General features: G+C 32.8%; 2 long non-coding RNA genes across 3 annotated transcripts in view; one reads left to right on the forward strand and one right to left on the reverse strand.

The window, feature by feature from the left end:
• Window positions 1-426: 426 nt before the first annotated feature.
• Window positions 427-17,544, forward strand: part of LOC140596451 (uncharacterized) — a 36,052-nt gene continuing 18,934 nt past the window's right edge. The window contains exons 1-2 of the long non-coding RNA XR_011998422.1: window positions 427-496; window positions 9,565-9,634. This is a non-coding gene — a long non-coding RNA (uncharacterized lncRNA). The remainder of the gene's footprint in view (window positions 497-9,564; window positions 9,635-17,544) is intronic.
• The window catches only part of LOC140596450 (uncharacterized), an 88,130-nt gene continuing 73,837 nt past the window's right edge, over window positions 3,252-17,544 (reverse strand). Inside the window, exons 3-4 of one of the 2 annotated variants that reach the window (XR_011998420.1) lie at window positions 5,553-5,625; window positions 3,252-3,426 (exon numbers count right to left, since the gene is read on the reverse strand). This is a non-coding gene — a long non-coding RNA (uncharacterized lncRNA). The remainder of the gene's footprint in view (window positions 3,427-5,552; window positions 5,626-17,544) is intronic. The other variant, XR_011998421.1, reaches the window with a different exon arrangement.

The following is a 17,544-nucleotide window of genomic DNA, read 5'->3' on the forward strand; positions in this document are numbered from 1 at the left end:
CTTTTAAGACCTAGACTAAATTAATACTACTATATTATATAAATGCACTTATTTTATGGTTGCTTGTTTAAAATTAATTAGTCTAAGGAATTTTATAAATAAATGTCCAACTTTGTACAATTATGGTGACCTTCAATACAGGTATCAATTTAGAGATTATTAAGTCCGACAAAAATGTAGTCTGTTTAGACTGGCGGTATAAGATTTATACTGAATAGTTTTCCAGAGAACGAAACTTATACATCAATTTCTTAAGGTGCTGTTTGCAGAGCCTAATATTTACAAGGACAGTCCCTGAGGAATTTGGCTGTTTACGAGAACTTTTGAGTACCTGCAGTTATAACTAAGAACTTTACTTCTCCTGTGGATATTTATTTACACCTTGGCGAACACTTAAAACTTGTTGTGTTGGTTTGCTTGAAAGGTAAATAACCACCTCCTTTTGCAAGTCCTTATTGAAGACCTTCAAGGAGTTAAGCCTAATACTATCTTCAAGGTAAGACAATAAAACAAAATAATGGTAAAATTTTCATTCCCACTTTTGTAATAAAAATGGTGGCTGCAAAATTTTGTCTTGTAAAATAAATGCTATTGACACCATAAAAGTAGATATAAAATGCTATATACTTCATGCTCATGAAACATTTAGTTCTTTATCAACAAAAAATTAAAACAAATTTTAGCATGTTACAAAAGAATGCTTTGAAAAGTTCACTTGTGTATTCAAAGGAAATAAATAGAAGACTATCTATAGAGTTCCAAAAGGATGAATAGAGTGGCATGTATATAAATTTTTACAACTCTTAAAGATGCTTTATAAATACAAAGGCAAAAACAATTACCTACAGGAAAGTTGATATGGATTACAATTACAATGTTCATAGTAATTGCTTTTCAAAATTTCAGGCAAAATAGTTACAAAAGAACCCTAAAGCTTCTGCCTTAACATGCAATCTATTAAAATGATTGTAAACTGCAGTTGCATGTTAAGTTTCTACTTCTAATTAATGAACAAATGAATATTGTGCCAGTTTCTATTTCAATAGTCATAACATTAACCCTATAACCCAGTTTCCAGAGAGTATAATTGTAATGATTATATCACTTAAATATTATACTAGTTTATAGCTCTTTATGTTTATAATTTTCTAATTTTGTACTCTAATCAATTTGTATAGTCACATGCATCAGCTTCATAGATAAAAGTGTGTTTGGGCAAAATCTGTAGCAGAAGATGAACCTCACACTTTGGGGGAAAAAAAAGATATAATGCCTTATGGTGAATGTTGCAATAGAAATTGGAAGGTACAATTTGAGGATAAGGGACGCCTGGGTGGCTCAGTAGGTTAAGCATCTGACTCTTGATTTCAGCTCAAGGTCATGATAGAAGAGTGCGAGACTGAGCCCCATATCATGCTCTGTGTTGGGTGTGGAGCCTGCTTACTTCTCCCAACCCCCACCCCTGCTTGTATGTACTCTTTCTCTTAAAAAAAAAAAAAATGAAGATAAAGAGTCTTGGCATGGTTTCTTCCATGTATATGTATATGAGCACAATACACAAAACAAAATAACATTGAATTTATTTGATATTAAACAGAATTATTTCCTTTGAATTCTATAAATATCAAAAGAAATATTTTTGGATAATTATATACTTAATGGTGAAATATGCCATTAGATTAAAAAAAATTCTGTGTATTGTTCAATATTGTACTATATAGTCTCTTCTCCTATGGAGCTTCCATAATAACCAAGGGAGAAGGGTAACATAAAATAATAAGATAACTTCAGTAGTGGGAAAGGATACTGTGAAAACAAAACATTGTAACAAGGTAGAGTTTGGATGCAGAGAGCAAACAGAGATGGCCTCTGCGGAAGTTACCATTAAGCCAAGACAGAAAGCAGTCATGAGCAAAAATGTGAAAATCGCTGAATGACATCCCAGGTGCAGGGAATTGAGATATAAAAGTGCTCAGAGAAAGGAGCTGGGTATTTGAGACAGAGGAAGGCCAATGTGGCCAGAAGAGGGCATGGGAAAGAGGAGGTAAAAAAAACATGCTGTGATCAAACAGCAGTGAAGAGGACAATTCTGACTTGCAGTAAACATTTAATATGTGTCAGCACACATGGTTGTAGTGTTTAACATGTGGATTCCAATGGGCCTTATCCTCAAGGTAACACATTTCATTTTTATTCAAACTGAAATGGGAAAAAGAGCGGTCTTTGAGGAATATTCCTGACAGTTCTCTCTGGTAAAATCTATCAGCAGAGGAAACAGTGGGAAATATGGTTCAAGGGAGTTATCCTTTTTTTTTTTTTTTTTGAGATTATTTATCTTAAGCTGTGTATGTATGAAAATGAGGAAATAAATCTAGTGAAGGAAAGTCATGACTCAGTTTCTTCATCATTAAAAGGGGGAAAATAAAATCATGGTTTGTTGTGAGAATTGAACAAAATTTGTGTTTAGTTCCTGACCTAATAATGAGTATTCAAACAGTACCTATTAAGATGGTGATGGAGGAGGAGGAAGGAGAGAAGAAAAAAAAAAAAAAAAAAAAAAGGAAATTAGCATCACCAATCCTCGAGTAAAGGTATTTAAGGCTTATATCTCTCTTTACTAAAAACTAAATGGTTAAGTGTAATTGACTTAAGTTGTGTAAAGTGGCTGCAAAAGATATTTAAAAGAATCCCTTGGGTTAGCAGTCCAGAAAAAGTGCTGACCATCAACAAGAAGAAAAGACAATTCAAAGGACAAATTGTCAAAATTAGTCAAATAACCTCAACATTTTTCAGGACTATGTTTCTCAAGGTGTTTGCTTTATAAATATTGATATCTCACTTTCTTTTATATTTCCATGGCATCAAAGCACAATCACCTATGTTTAGGCTTAACAACATGCATTTTTTCAGATAGAACAAAAATATCTCCGTTGATTATACCTCTCTTAGGTCTTAGAAATGAAAACCTAAACAGAATGTACTTCTGACTGCTTTAATACCTTGAAAAAGAACAAAATATAAAAAAAGGCAATCATTAATACATAGTGATATCTGCAAACTAAATTGCAAAGACTAAATGTTTGGTGTTCCTGTAAGCTGCTAAGATTCTGAACAAAAAATGTAATCATGATGAAATGAATATTGTCAGAGTTTGTCCCTACTAAAAGACCTGCCTTAAAAAAGAATCACAAAAAGACATACATTTCTTTCTTTTTTTTTTTTTTTTAGAGTTTATTTATTTATTCATGAGACACAGAGAGAGAGAAAGAGACAGAGACAGAGACAAAGGCAGAGGGAGAAGCAGGCTCCATGCAGGAAGCCCGGTGTAGGACTCGATCCCGTGACTCCAGGATCAGGCCCTGGGCTGAAGGCAGAGCTAAACCACTGAGCCAGCCATCCGGGCTACCCAGACATACATTTCCGATTCTGGAAAAGAAACAAATTAACTTAAAGAATAGCAAGTACAATTTTTGTTTGTTTGAAGTAGTCATGCTTTGCTCTAATCTGATTTGTGATTTGGCAATATATGACAATAGACAAATTATTTTTTAAGTTAAAATACACAGAGGTGTGAGCCATCGAAAATTCAGCTCCCAGTATTAGAAAATTTGAATGTGACACGCTTATCAACAACCTGTTAAAGACTTCCATTGCAGTCAATGTATAAACATATAGTTGGAGTTTGGGGAAGTAACAATTAGAAATAAGAAGTGAGACAATACTACTGAGAGCTTTAAGATTAGGTTTGATCAAATTGTAAACCTAACTTAATAGTATCCTCAGGTCTACCACCTATCTTTTGGTCATTGCTACTTCACTAACATGTCCTTTTTTCCTTGTATTCTCCTGTTGTTAGGTTTTTCCAAGTAAGACAGAATTGAAGACAGTAGTAAAGCTGAGGCCAGGCGTCTTCCAACAGCTATTCTAGCAAATGAGATCATGGAGGAATGGGTGAGGAGGGGCCATATTCTGTGTTCCAAATTATGAGTTTGGACTCTCAGTGTCAACAGGCAGTTGATTAAACGATAGGATTAGTGACAACTGCAACATCAATTCTGGTAGCTCAGCCCCTTGACTGCAGGGTATGCTTAAATGTATTTCTTTTCTAACCCTTCCAAAAATTTTGTAAACAACCAAATACCCCATTTTAACTTCCATTCCACCCAAAATATCTAGAGTTGTTTCATTGTTGTTTCAATTACTGCAATGAACTGTGATACAACAGTTGTCCTTTTTTAAAAAAATCAATTATCTGGGATCCCTGGGTGGCGCAGCGGTTTAGCGCCTGCCTTTGGCCCAGGGTGCGATCCTAAAGACCCAGGATGGAATCCCACATCAGGCTCCAGGTGCATGGAGCCTGCTTCTCTCTCTGCCTGTGTCTCTGCTTCTCTCTCTCTCTTTCTCTCTCTGTGACTATCATAAATAAATAAAAAATTAAAAAAAAAAAAAATAAAAATCAATTATCTTGTTTTACCCTACATTAACATATTCAACATAATTTATTAAATACCAAAAATGTAGGGAAAAATTCTAAGTGGTTTATATTTATTATCCTTAATACACAGAATGATCCTCTTTAGTAGTTATTACTGTCATTATTTTACTAGTATGAAAGCTAAGACTAAGAACCGTTAAATAGTTTCTCCCAAAGTTGCACAGCTAGTTGCATCTGAAATTCATCCCCAGGTCTATTTGATTCCTAAGGCCACACTTTAACTTATTTGATATACGGATTTTAAGAAAGGCCCAATTATGGAGGTGATAGGACAGGGAAGTTGGGAAGAAGGGCACAATTGATGTAATATAGTGAACAAGTTCGAAAGGCTTAGCCTAACTGTTCCAATTCTACTGCCAATACTTTCCATCATTGCCTTTTAGGTAAGTTAAATATTAATTCACTTTCTACGTCTAAGAAAACACTAATAATTATTTCCCTAGGAGTATTGTAAGAGTTAAAATAGTATACATGCAGTTTTCAGATCAGAAAAGGTACATGTATTGGTTCTTTATTCCTCTCTCTACAGCTCAAGAGCACATATTAGTAAATTATATCATATTTAACAGTAGAGCATAGCATATTGTTAGCAAAATAAGTCCACATTGTTAATCATATCTGTTTTTACAAAACTTATATTAGTGTGTTTCTCTTCTTTTCACAATCACCTGAATACGTTGTTAGCTGAATAAATCAATGTTCCAAACTTGAAAAATTGTGATTGCAAAATAGATTTATTATTGAAATAGAGATATGGCAGAGGGGTTTTAATGAAAGGCAATTTTATTTTTTTATCAAACTAAAAGTAGTTATTAAAATGCAAAAAAATACCAATCATTAATTTCATTGTAGATGAATTAGTATAACTCATTCATAGCATTAGATGTATTATGAATTAACAAGAATGATCTTTAGCTTTAATAATGAATAATCATAGGTACTGAAATTAATAAAAAATATATTGTCTTGACCCTAATTTCCAATGAAAATTTATAGGTTATATTTTAAAGGTAATGTTGTTTTTCCTATAAGAAGGTAGAATAAGGAACTTACATACCATATCAATAGGAGTAACTGTTTGTCTCTCCCCCACCCCAGATATCAACTACATGTTTCCTTTGTTTTGTTCCCTGTAAAAAAAAAAAAAAAAGAAATGCTATTCTGAAAATTAGCTTTATTTTTTGTGTTCATATCTGCCTAATGACTATTATTCAAGGCTTCTTCAGTTTTAGGCTACAGAGGTCAGTGGAAAACAGCTAGGAATTCTGACTTTGGAATCAGGTAAACTTGGATTAGATTTCTCTCTTCAATATGGACTATTTTTAATGACACTAAGAAAATTATTTAAACTCTATGACTCTTAGATTCTTCTCTGTAAGTGGAGATAACAACCTCTGCCTCCAACTATTCTGTGGATTAAATGAGGCCACATACACACACACACACACACACACACACACACACACACACACACACTGTTTATCACTATCTAATTTATAAAGCTTAAAATATTAAGGAGATTCAAATTTTTGCAATACTCTGAAGAAAATTCTTTTGCAACTTCCTCCTTTACTGATTCTTTAGAACAAGGTTCATTCAGGTTTATAAAGAAGTACTTTTACTTTTTAGACTTCCACAATTGGACAATAATGGAACACTTAGGTGGAAGTTCAGGATTTTTTTTTTCTTGTTCTCCTTAACATGCTTAAAAGGGTGCTAATACTTGTTTCGGTAAAATCATGGTGGCTTCTGTTCAGAGACTAAAATGAAATAAAACTTTTTGATTATGTACTCAGGAACATTTGTTCTGGTGGGGTTTTCATATTTAATGGTAATGGTAAAGCAAATGATAGAACCAAATAAAGACTAGAGGCACAATCTAACCTATTACAATAGTACAAAATCTAATAAACTTAGTTTCTCTCAATCATATTGCTAAGCATGCGCTTTCTTTTGCCAATTTATCATACATGCTTTTTGCATGGCAGTGATACCCTACATTCAATGAATATTTGATACATTGCCTCTAATGCTTTTTTGTGGCTCACCTAAATGCGATACACAAGTTCAGATTTCTATTTTCATGTTACAAAATATAAAGGCATTTAAAGATTTTCAATAATTGTCCCTTTCCCTTCTTATATTGTCCATTTCTCCTTATGTTTGTTAATGATATAGTTTAAATCTTTATTCTCCAATGCTATGGCACTGAAGATTAGCAAATGGCTAAGGCATCACCAATATAGGCCCCCAGAAATATCAATCATGGTTAAGGTTAACAATCTATGATAGCTTATTTATTTTGCAATTCCTCATAAGAACAAATCTTTTATGATCACTAAAATGCAGAGATAGGGCAAGACAGGGAGGGGCTAGGAAAAAAAGAAAAAGGGTGCAAAAAGAATGAAGAAAAGACAAATATAAAAAGCTACTTCTTTCCACTGTTCTCCAGAGGACGAACAACAGAGCTTCCAGTCATATATTCATGACCTGACTGGTGAATTTGGGGGCATGGGCAGATACTCTCATTTCCACTCATGTCTTTCTCATCATTTTGGATCTCCCTGCCATGAGATAGGGAGCACCTACCTTTGTACTCTGCCCTGAGTGGATAGGCCTAACATATGACTTCCTCACTCTGGCCTTAAGTGAGCATTTCAAAAAAAAAAAAAAAAAAAAAAAAAGCTGCTTCCTTTCACATCTGGTTCTCAACTAGTATCTTATTTATATATGGGAATGACTCAAGCACTGGAGGACATTATCACTCAGCACTCAGATATTAAGTAACAATAGCATCCCCGAATAACTGAGACAATGTCAAATATTCCTTCCCCACATTTCAAAAGGTTCTTTAGTTGAAAGCTTCATTACCATACTTTGATTCTTTATAAAATGAAAATTATGATGTTAAAATGTAGACACTAATGCCATATTTGGTACGAAAATATTATTTAGGAGCCATAGAAATTATTAACTCATTTAAATCCGTATTAAAAACATACATCCAACTCGAATTTATTGTAATGCTAGTAATTCTACATCCAGCAATCTATTTCCTGTGTCCATCTGTCAGGTGGCTCTAAACTTGAACAGGAATGTTCAACAATACATTTCTAGAGAAGGGTTATTTTCTATATGGTGAATATGTTTTCCATAAAAAATATATCTGATGATATAAAATGTATCAGCTTGAGATACAGAGGAGATATTTTCTAGTCCTTGTCTTCTAAAGTAACTGATCATCAATAAGTCACCTAGTCCCTATACATCTCACTTTATTCATCTACACATTGAATTTACTAGACTGCTTTTTTACATTATTTATCAGACCTAAAAAACAACACATTTAATTTTAAATGTCATATACTTACACATCAGATACATTTCAAATGAGTGAATTTGGAATCTTGCTAAGAAAGAAAGTATTCCAGCATAAAAGAATTCAAGAATACATATATGCTGCAAAGACCAAATGTTTTCTTTGAGGAAACATGAGTGAGAAATCCTGTGTAGTATTTTAATAGAATATATTTAGCTAATTCCTTTAACTTAACACACATCCTGTTTTTTTGAAATGCAAACAATATAAATAAGCTGGTGAGCTCTGTAAATAAGAGAAAAACAAAGCGATGGAGTTTTTCTCTGACCTGAATGAAGCTAGCAAGTGTTTGAATTCACATATTAGTATTGTCCATACTGTACCCTACTCTGTAACAGTGACATAGAAGCTGTAATTAAGAAATGATCTTTAAGAGGAAAAAGTAATGAATCCAGAATGCATTTTGTTTAGTCGATCTAAATGAAGGGGTGGTTGATTATCATGTCCAAAGCAAGCAACCAGGAATACCACTTCTGATTATCAACAAGTGGAACCTCTATAATGATCTCAACACACACACACACACAGCTTTGGATCAAGTGAACATGGTAAATATTTAATATCTATGACTTTTTTTTTTCCAAATAGGCTTACCATTTTACTTTCAATAGAAATTTAGATACAGGTTGCTGACTTAAGAGTTAATAAAGACATAGGCTCCACTAGCAGAATTAATATTCAAATGGCTACATTGTCTCTAAGGCACTTGAATATCAAAAAGGAAGAGGAGATTTTATTGATCTGGGAAATGGCAGCAGGTTATGCTTATTGTATATAATAAAGACTATTGATTTTGTTAAGCAGAAAAATGGCACTTTAAAAAGCCCATTTCATATCAACTGCAACAGAATAGTGCTTTCCACCAGTCTGGAAGTTTTCAGAATCATTTTAATGGAGGAAAAAGTATAATTTGCCAGGGACATCCTTTATACCAACAGAATGAGAGTTCATTGCTATAATGAAGGTTTTCCTCTAATATCTAAATTGAAATTGCAATCTATTCAACTATCTTAAAATTATAGGCAATGCTCTCCCTGCAATAAAAGGACCACATATTAAAGAATAATTTTTTCAGCCTATACACCTAAGGAGCTTGAGAAGGAAGAGGTTTCTTCCTAAGGAAATATGGATATGTTCAAAAGTTGATGATGGCTTGAATAGAAAGCCAATACACTTTACTTCAGTAAGTTTTAATTATTTCAGGGAGTAGTAAAACCTAAAGTGCTAGAGGCCTGGAAGTTACTGCAATCTACCACTAAATCACTGTTTATTGATGTTTTATAATGTGCTGATGGAAATGACAGAGCGTGCTACCACATTTATACAATAACTTGGAAATAAGACTGATAATTTTTGTATAGTTCCACAAACTAGTGAGTATAACTACTTGATATGGTCTACTACAAGGTATTTATTTTGCTTTTGAGTTTTATAATTCACAGATTTATTATGAAATAAGTTGTTGGCAGACAGGCTAGAGTCCAAGTTTCACTTAATTCACCATATATCTAAGACTGATCACAAATTTTGCCAGGGGACAGAGCTAGACTACATTTTCCAAAGTCACTGATGGTAAAGTATGACCATGTGCCTGAGATCTAGCCAATAGACTGTGAAAAGTGATGTATACCAATTTCAGGGCTACCACAGATTTCCCTATGTTCTTATCCATGCTCTGTTTCCTTTCCAGCTGGCTGCCGTAAAGATTACCAAAATAAAATATGAAGACAAATGTTGGAAATGGCCTAACATCTACCTTTGTAAGTTCCTGATTGATAGTGTGGAGGAGAATTGCCTGGCCCTGCTGTCTTTTTTGCTCACTTAGAACTATTATATCAGCAAGAAATAAACTCACAATATTTGAGCTATTATTTTTACCTATTATGTGTAAGAATTGCTATCATTATTTTGACTGATACAGAAGTTTGTACCTTAAATAGAATATATTGTTGTAAAAACAATCAATGTTGAATTATGTCGTGCTTTGAAAGGCAGGCAGCAGACAACAAGATCACATAGTAGACTGGAAAGCTTGAGAGGTTTGCTGTACTTTTGCATAACACCTGGTGTAACTATTGCTACTAACAATTTGAAAGAAGGACAAGTACTTACCAAATCTGTGGCTCTAGAGGAAAATGTTCGTAAGAGTCAAAATGGTATTATCTATCATTCTTTCTTGTTTTTAGCAAAATATTGCAAGAAAGAAATGATTTAAAAAAAGAATTGACCAGATTGCAAACAAAAATGAAAGGGAACAAAGAATAGTCACAAAACTGGAAACTCTCAGGGTTAGAAGAATCAGCAGCTCTGGATTCTAAATAGTAGGATATAAGTCTAAAGAAGATTTGTGACAAATTCCATAAAGACCTCTCAACTTAAAAAGTAAACAGGAATCCACCCCTTGAGCAAAGATCAGATGCTTAGTGGAAATTGGTACCTTCCCATTAAAATCTCTTACCCATGTTTCACCAGGATGAGGAGAGAGAGATAAGCAAAGAAGTCGTATTTAAGAACGAGGCCAAGTAAAATGCTTTGGGTCTGTTCATAGGTCCAGGAACTGCCTTGAAGCAAATTGGTCAAAAGCATTCCAGATACGGGGCGGGGGGGGGGGGGGAGTGTATTTCCTTGACTGTGTGCTGAGAAAGCCTGTGTGGGCAAACCAAATCAAGTTTTGATTTGCAAACTCTCATCAGAAGAAAGCAGATCATGTAAGCTGTGAGGCCCTCAAGGAGAACACATGCCCAGTACCTACGTCAGAAGTGGCTGTTAGGAGGCAATGGATGAGATAGGACCTCCAAGTAGGCAGGAACTAGGGAACAAAAGAGAAAAACTGGTAAGAGAGTTTATACTACAGCAGAATCTGAGTACAACAAAGGAATGTTCTCTGGGAAAGAAAAGGTCTTCACAATGCCAGGAGGCTATGTGTCCAGCACAATTTTATGACTCTTATTATTCCTTGTTTCAAAATGGAACACATATAGTTTACTGTGTATGCACTTTTCCATATTTGTTCCTCAGTTGTGTGTTAGGAGGGAAATGGAGGCAGGTAACTGGTCTAGTTTATGGATCTTCAGCCATGAGGAATTATGGAGATTCTGGATTTTGAGCTGTATGCAGTTATTCACTTTGTATTAACTTCCTCAGAGACTAGGTGATTGATTTTTCTGTGTGGGAAACTAGGCATATATTTTAGTTATCATGAAAGTGGCCAGATAAAGAGAATGCTTGTTGTCACAAAATCTACATTTTTTCCCCTTCAACTTGAATACCCAGCTAGCCCTATTTCTAAGCCAAATGTGCAGGTATAGACCTGTGACTGACCTCTTAGCCTTAAGGAGCAGGAACGAAAGTGATGTGTACCACTGCAGGGCCTGGCCCATAAAACTACCCTAAAATCCTCTTTTTTTTTTTTTTTCCAATCTGGTAATTGGCAAATTGGTAGATGACCATCATTTTTTAGAAGTCAAAGATGACAGATCATCTCCCGTCTGGGTTTCTTCATAGTTTTGTGGGAAAGAGTCTCTCTCTTATGACTTCTGCATCTGCCCAAGATTTTAACGATCATGATAAACTTCTAATGTTTTTAAAAATTAAAGATTTATAGACCAGAATTTCTAAGCACTTAATATTAATCTAATGCTCATGTTCCTTGGTTTCCCCTCTACTGAAAAATACTATAAAATAGAAGTATAATAAAACAAATTCTGAAGAAGGATACTAGGACTCCAAGCATAAAACTTCTGATGATTAAACTTCTACTTCAATTAAAGAACTTATAAAAAATAAAACTGATCTAAGTACTGAAATAGATAAGAAATGCTATTTTTTATGTTTTGATGTCTCAATGGTTCAGAATTTGTGTGAAATGCTGAAATTTATATAAAATATGGAGATACGAAAGATTTATATTTTGGCATCCTTTAGATTCTAATTCCTGTTTACCTGCATAAAACACTGAGTAGATTTTCTTCCCCAAATTAAGTTTTTTACATGATTTTGTTATTCCTAATTTAAGCTGGAGAATTATCTTTGCAATCTTAGGAAAACTTCACCTAAAAATCAATTTTATTGCAGTCATAGAAAGTAACAAACATTATTACTTGCTAAAACTCATTTCTTCCTATCAGCCCAGTTTAAGTAGATGAGTTCTATGATTATGCCAGCTAAGTGATTTATGTTCTTCTTGAACTTCTATGGCAATTAGTAATTTTATATTACTTTATATTTTCTGTCATATATTATAGTTTCTTTTAAAGATTTCCTATTATAAAACTCTCATTGAATGTTTTCACTCAGTTCCTTTGTGCTTCATCTTCAAGTCACTACAATATATTAAAATTAGAAATTGTGTTTTGCTCAATAATATATGCTATTGCACCAATTCCTTTATGGGGCCTCTTCCAGGTCCTGTACTATACCAGGGTATCACTGGAGCCAAATCTTCAGGAGTATCTTCCTGACTCATGAATTTCTATCTAATGTAAAGTTTGCCTTTCTGATCCTATTCATAGTTCCCATCTCCTAAATTTGGTAGCCACTGACTCCCTGTGAATCCACCCAGCTTGAATTTCCACTTGACTAAATTTAATATGTAGAAGGAAAGTAAAATTTCAATTTACTAAGGGCCAGGACCATGTACAGTCAATATGAAATTGTTTAAAGTAATATTTGTGTATATAAATGAAACAAATGTAATACATTTTTCCTACTTTTAACAAATCTGTTTTACATGTAATAAGTACAATTCTCAAGAAGTTACATAGCTTAAATAAAGACAAAAAACAAAAACCCATGAGTCCTTCCAGGAAAGCAGCTCTGAAACTAAACCAAAAGAAATAAAAATAGCCTTTTCTTTCTTAGAGTATGAACACAGAATCAGAGTGAAATATATAAAATATTAATAATAATAACTTCTTTGAGAAAAAGGGATATATGAACATTGATCTCTGAAGATCTTATGGTATGTATGGGGTATCAGAAACAAAATTTATATCCATAATCTATACCTTTTTAACATATATCATAGATACATTTTGAGTTAAATACGTATATTAATGTTTTTTCAGACATGTATCACTAGAAACTGCAAGTGCATATTACCTTCAGACAAATATATATGCTCTTTATGCCTCAACATTTGACACTGAGTAATGTACAGAATTGTTGAATCACTATATTCTACACCTAATACTAATAACAGTCTATGTTGAATTATGAAATTAAAAATAATTTTTAAAAGCCCTGAAAAAGTAAAATATAATTAGAAAAAGAGAATAGTTATGCGTTTTCCCCCTAAAATCTTTTGCTAATAAAATTAAGAAACAACTAATGGGTTTCTTTTGTAAAGAAAATTGTGAGGGAAGTAGGTCCACGAAGAGAGGCAAAATAGGAAACTGGGGTTATCAAGAGGCATTCGTCACTCTGGCATCAGTGTTAGTAGATGAAAGCAGTTGATTCCTTTCTAGGTTGGAGGAAAAAGAACATATTGTGCAATTATGTCCTGTGCTGAATATATTGTTGGCATTCAACCAATTAATAATAACAAGAATGAAAACAACTCTGTCTGCGATAAGAATAAGGCTTCCAATATTAGTCACAGTCTGCTTAGCTTTAGGTTGGCTTAGATAAATGTAGTAAAGACAAGGAAAACATCCCACTCCACACTTTTTGGCTAATTTAATCTCTTTGCTAAGTGCTTAGGTAGTACGGTGACAGACATAAAGAAAAATGCATGGATTGATTGCACTGATAGATAAATAGAGTCCATTTTAGCACAAAGAAAAACCTTTATAATTAGATGTGAATACCTGGTTTCTTGCCATCCATCACATATGCAAGTTTAGGAAAGTATTTTTGTAATGAATTAGAAATGAGTAATATTTCATAATACTCATGATGCATTATACACATCCTGCCATAAATGGCTCAGTCTGTACAATCATAAGATTCAGAAATGGTTCACCTCATTTCAAAGGCCTTTCCACATACGTCTCTGCCAAAATTTTTTGAACTTAGTATTTTTCAAACATGTGAATCATCCAAATTTCGCAAATGTTTTGTGCAATTTTCCTAAAGCAACTACTGAAGTCCTATGTAATTTCTTGGCAAACGGAAATCCAATGGTTTGTATTTAGTCAGCCCATAAATTGAGGAGATACAACCTTCATAAAAACGTTCTGGGGCCCTAATTTAACCAAATGATACCTAAGAAAATAAGCAAAGTGAGCATTTTAAATAAAATTTAGTTTAGTGATTAAAGCAACAATATGCATTCTAGTTTATATACAGGTCCTAATACTGAACCCAAGGGGGAAAAAAATCAAAGTAATTCTGTACCATAGCCTCTAATTTTACAAGGAAGATAAAAAACACAAAGAAAAAAAGTAAGAAGGAAAGAGAATGGAGAGGGAGACTAAGAATGGACCAAGATATTTGATTAATTCTGCCCAGATCTGATCAGCACAAGAAACATGGATCAGATACACCAAAAATACCAGAATAATGACTGGAAGAAATAAGGAACAAGCCTATAGTCTAAAACAAGCTTGAGATTTTATTGTTATTCTGGAATAAATAACAAAATTGTAAAATAACTCTGAGTTTATACAAAGTTAGGGGACAGGAGTGGCTATCTTCTCTAGGTCAGGGGTGGCCTCTCAAGTTTTCCTGAAAAATAAGGGAAAGCAGAGAGTAATTTTACCAAAAAGGTTTGTGTGGTTTTATTTTAGGGGAGATGTCTGTTTATTTTGGTTTGTGCTTAATTCTTAAATATTGTCATCCAAAGTTCCAAAGTAAATGAAGCTATGACAAGGACTATAATGATGGAAACCAATACAGTAGATTATCTCTAAGAAAATTTACTTAATATCAACAAGACAGTTTGCTCTCTTTCCCTTAAGCTTCTCGCTAGTATCAGCACAATGAAGCCAATTCTTGAAGTTCTATTTTTAAAATGTTCATTTCTTATAACAAATACAAAAGGGGATTTGCCTATTTTCATTCAATTTCACAAGAATTTGGGGAAGCATTTAAAAGGTGAGTTTTAAGAGATTTTTAAGTATAAATTTCTCTTGATTTTTAGGAAATAACTACTAACATGACAATAAAGACAATTAATAAAGGGTGTATAAAATTATTAATGGATCTGCATTGCTTCATATTCTGAACTCCCTGCTTCAGGTAAACCTTGACAATAAAAATGTACAAAATACATTTGGACAATTAGAAAATAATGAAAAGCATTCAAGAATGACATTTGACAAAGGCAGATAAGGGAATATTGTACTTGAAAAAATGAGCATTTATAGATCAGCTGCCCCTGAAGTGATAAATCATAGATTATTAAGAAAATTGTATACCAGTATATTGAATCACTTGCAATTAGTTTGGGGATAAAAGGAAAATGGACTACACCTAATTAATTATGACAATGAAAGATGTTGATTCAATGGAAGACATTTATAAATTATAAATAAGATAAAAACATAAAATTTAGAAATTAAATTTAGAAAATAAATCTACATTTATGTTTTATATATATTTTATACATATAAAATTTAGAAAATAAATCTACATTTATAACTATATATGTATATATTTTATGCATGTAAACCTAGCAAAGAAGCAATTATAGAAAGACTACTATTGAAAGAAAAATATACAGTAAACAGACAAAAAAATTTGTAGCACAGAATGAGCTATGAAGGAGATGTGGAAGCAATGTGTCATGGAGTTGTAACAGGATGGTACCAATGACTAGGTGTACTCTAGCTATGACTTGAAATAACAGAGCTCAATTTAAAATCTCAGCTTCTTATTTACTAGCTGCAGGACTTTGGGCAAGCTGCTTAATATTTTTGATCTTCACTTTCCTCCCCTGTTGAAGACCTCAAGATCTATACCAAGAGTTGATATGGTAAGGTATTAAAGGCCTAGCTTACAAGGAGAAACTGATGTATGGAATCAATTCAAACCTAAAGTGAGTTAGACTAACTCAATTTCTTCATACATTCTTGGAATTATCTTCCTTGGTTACTGTGATTTCTTTGCTAAATTCCTCAAAATTAGTGCATCAGAAAATATATCCAATTAAATAAGACACACACAATAAAAGAGGATATAAACAATACTCAGCAACTGTTTATCCCAATTATTATAATCAATTATAATTATAACCGTTTTATTTAAAATTGTAAACATAAGGCTAGAAAAAGCCTTCATGTAAAATATAATTTAAAATAATCTCTATAAAATATAAGGTTTTTAAAATTTGTCTTGTTTATGACCATGCCTTAAAAGTTGTTTCTTACAAAGAAAACAAGATTTTTAATTTTTTTTGATACTTAAAAAAGTTCCAAATCAATAGAGAACATAATTCTTTCATGCACTAAAATTGGCCTTTATCAAATGATTATTTTCTTTCTTTGCAATATGTACCCTCTGATTTTAAGACATTTTAGGTTTTAAGTTTTAGAGTAATATAAATATTTACAAAGGGATGGAAAAAGCAAGAATGCATTATACCTATTTTGTTTTGTTTATAATAACATTGCATTAATCAAGGCTTCGTTCAGATAAATTGAAACTGGTTCAATTTCTTCTTGTCAAGGAGAAGAATATAAATGTTGTACAATTGTATAATTGATTTTGTGATTCAAAAGGGGCTCTTTAGTAGAGATAATTTATCAAAGATGACAAAAATGGTAAATGAGTATTTCCTCGGAATTTGGAGAATTTTCTCATTGAAATGTTGAATTTACAAATGTTCAATGATCTAACAATCAAAGATTTTTCTTGTAAAACATGTTCCTCAAAAGCTTTCTTCATATTTACAGTTTTTAATCCAGATCAATTCTTCAACCTTATTTCAATGTTTGGTTTTCTTTCATTAAGAAAAAGAAGACTATGAAGAAAAGATATTGCTATGGTATATTAAATAGAAAGAACATTATTAATAATTAGTTGAGCTTACTATTCATCTTCTAAACCCCAAACCCACTGTCAATTTAGGTTGTAGTTCAAACATTATTTACAAAATAACATTGATGTCAAGAAACTGAAATAATACTGCTGAATTTTATATACGGGTCACATAACTTATAATAATATATTTATCAAAAGCTTTCATATATATACTTTTTTCTGGTTTATCATTCTCATTTATGTTTGTAGCTACATCTATTTTCACTGTGTCTACAATAATAATATTGGGAAAATAATAACCTTCAAGGCATCAGATGAAGTCTCTGGTGATGTCACATTCACTCTGACATTTATACTGACTTCATTTATGACAGACTGAAGGTGATGAACAGGTCCAAGCAAGAGGTCACCTTGTGTCAAGACTGGTATACAATCTGTCAAATGCACTGACTGTGAGTCTGCTAATGAGGAATTAACTAGACGGAATGTTGCTATTTGACTGTTTTCATGCACTCCAAACCTGTTAAACAATGCTAATCAGGTGTTTATTAAGTGAAACCATTATGCCAAACTTGCTGCAAACCTCACCATATGTCAGAGAGGTTGTAACATATTATTCATCCATTTTAAAGCTAGATTAATAAGAGTCATTTACTAAACTTTTCTTTTCTTAGCCTTTGGCTATGCCTTAGAATTAAGGTTATACTTTTATTTCAGTGTTTCTTTAAATGGACACACTTAACTCCAC

This window comes from Vulpes vulpes, unplaced genomic scaffold, assembly GCF_048418805.1.
Source record: "Vulpes vulpes isolate BD-2025 unplaced genomic scaffold, VulVul3 Bu000000635, whole genome shotgun sequence".
Lineage (NCBI taxonomy): Eukaryota > Metazoa > Chordata > Mammalia > Carnivora > Canidae > Vulpes > Vulpes vulpes.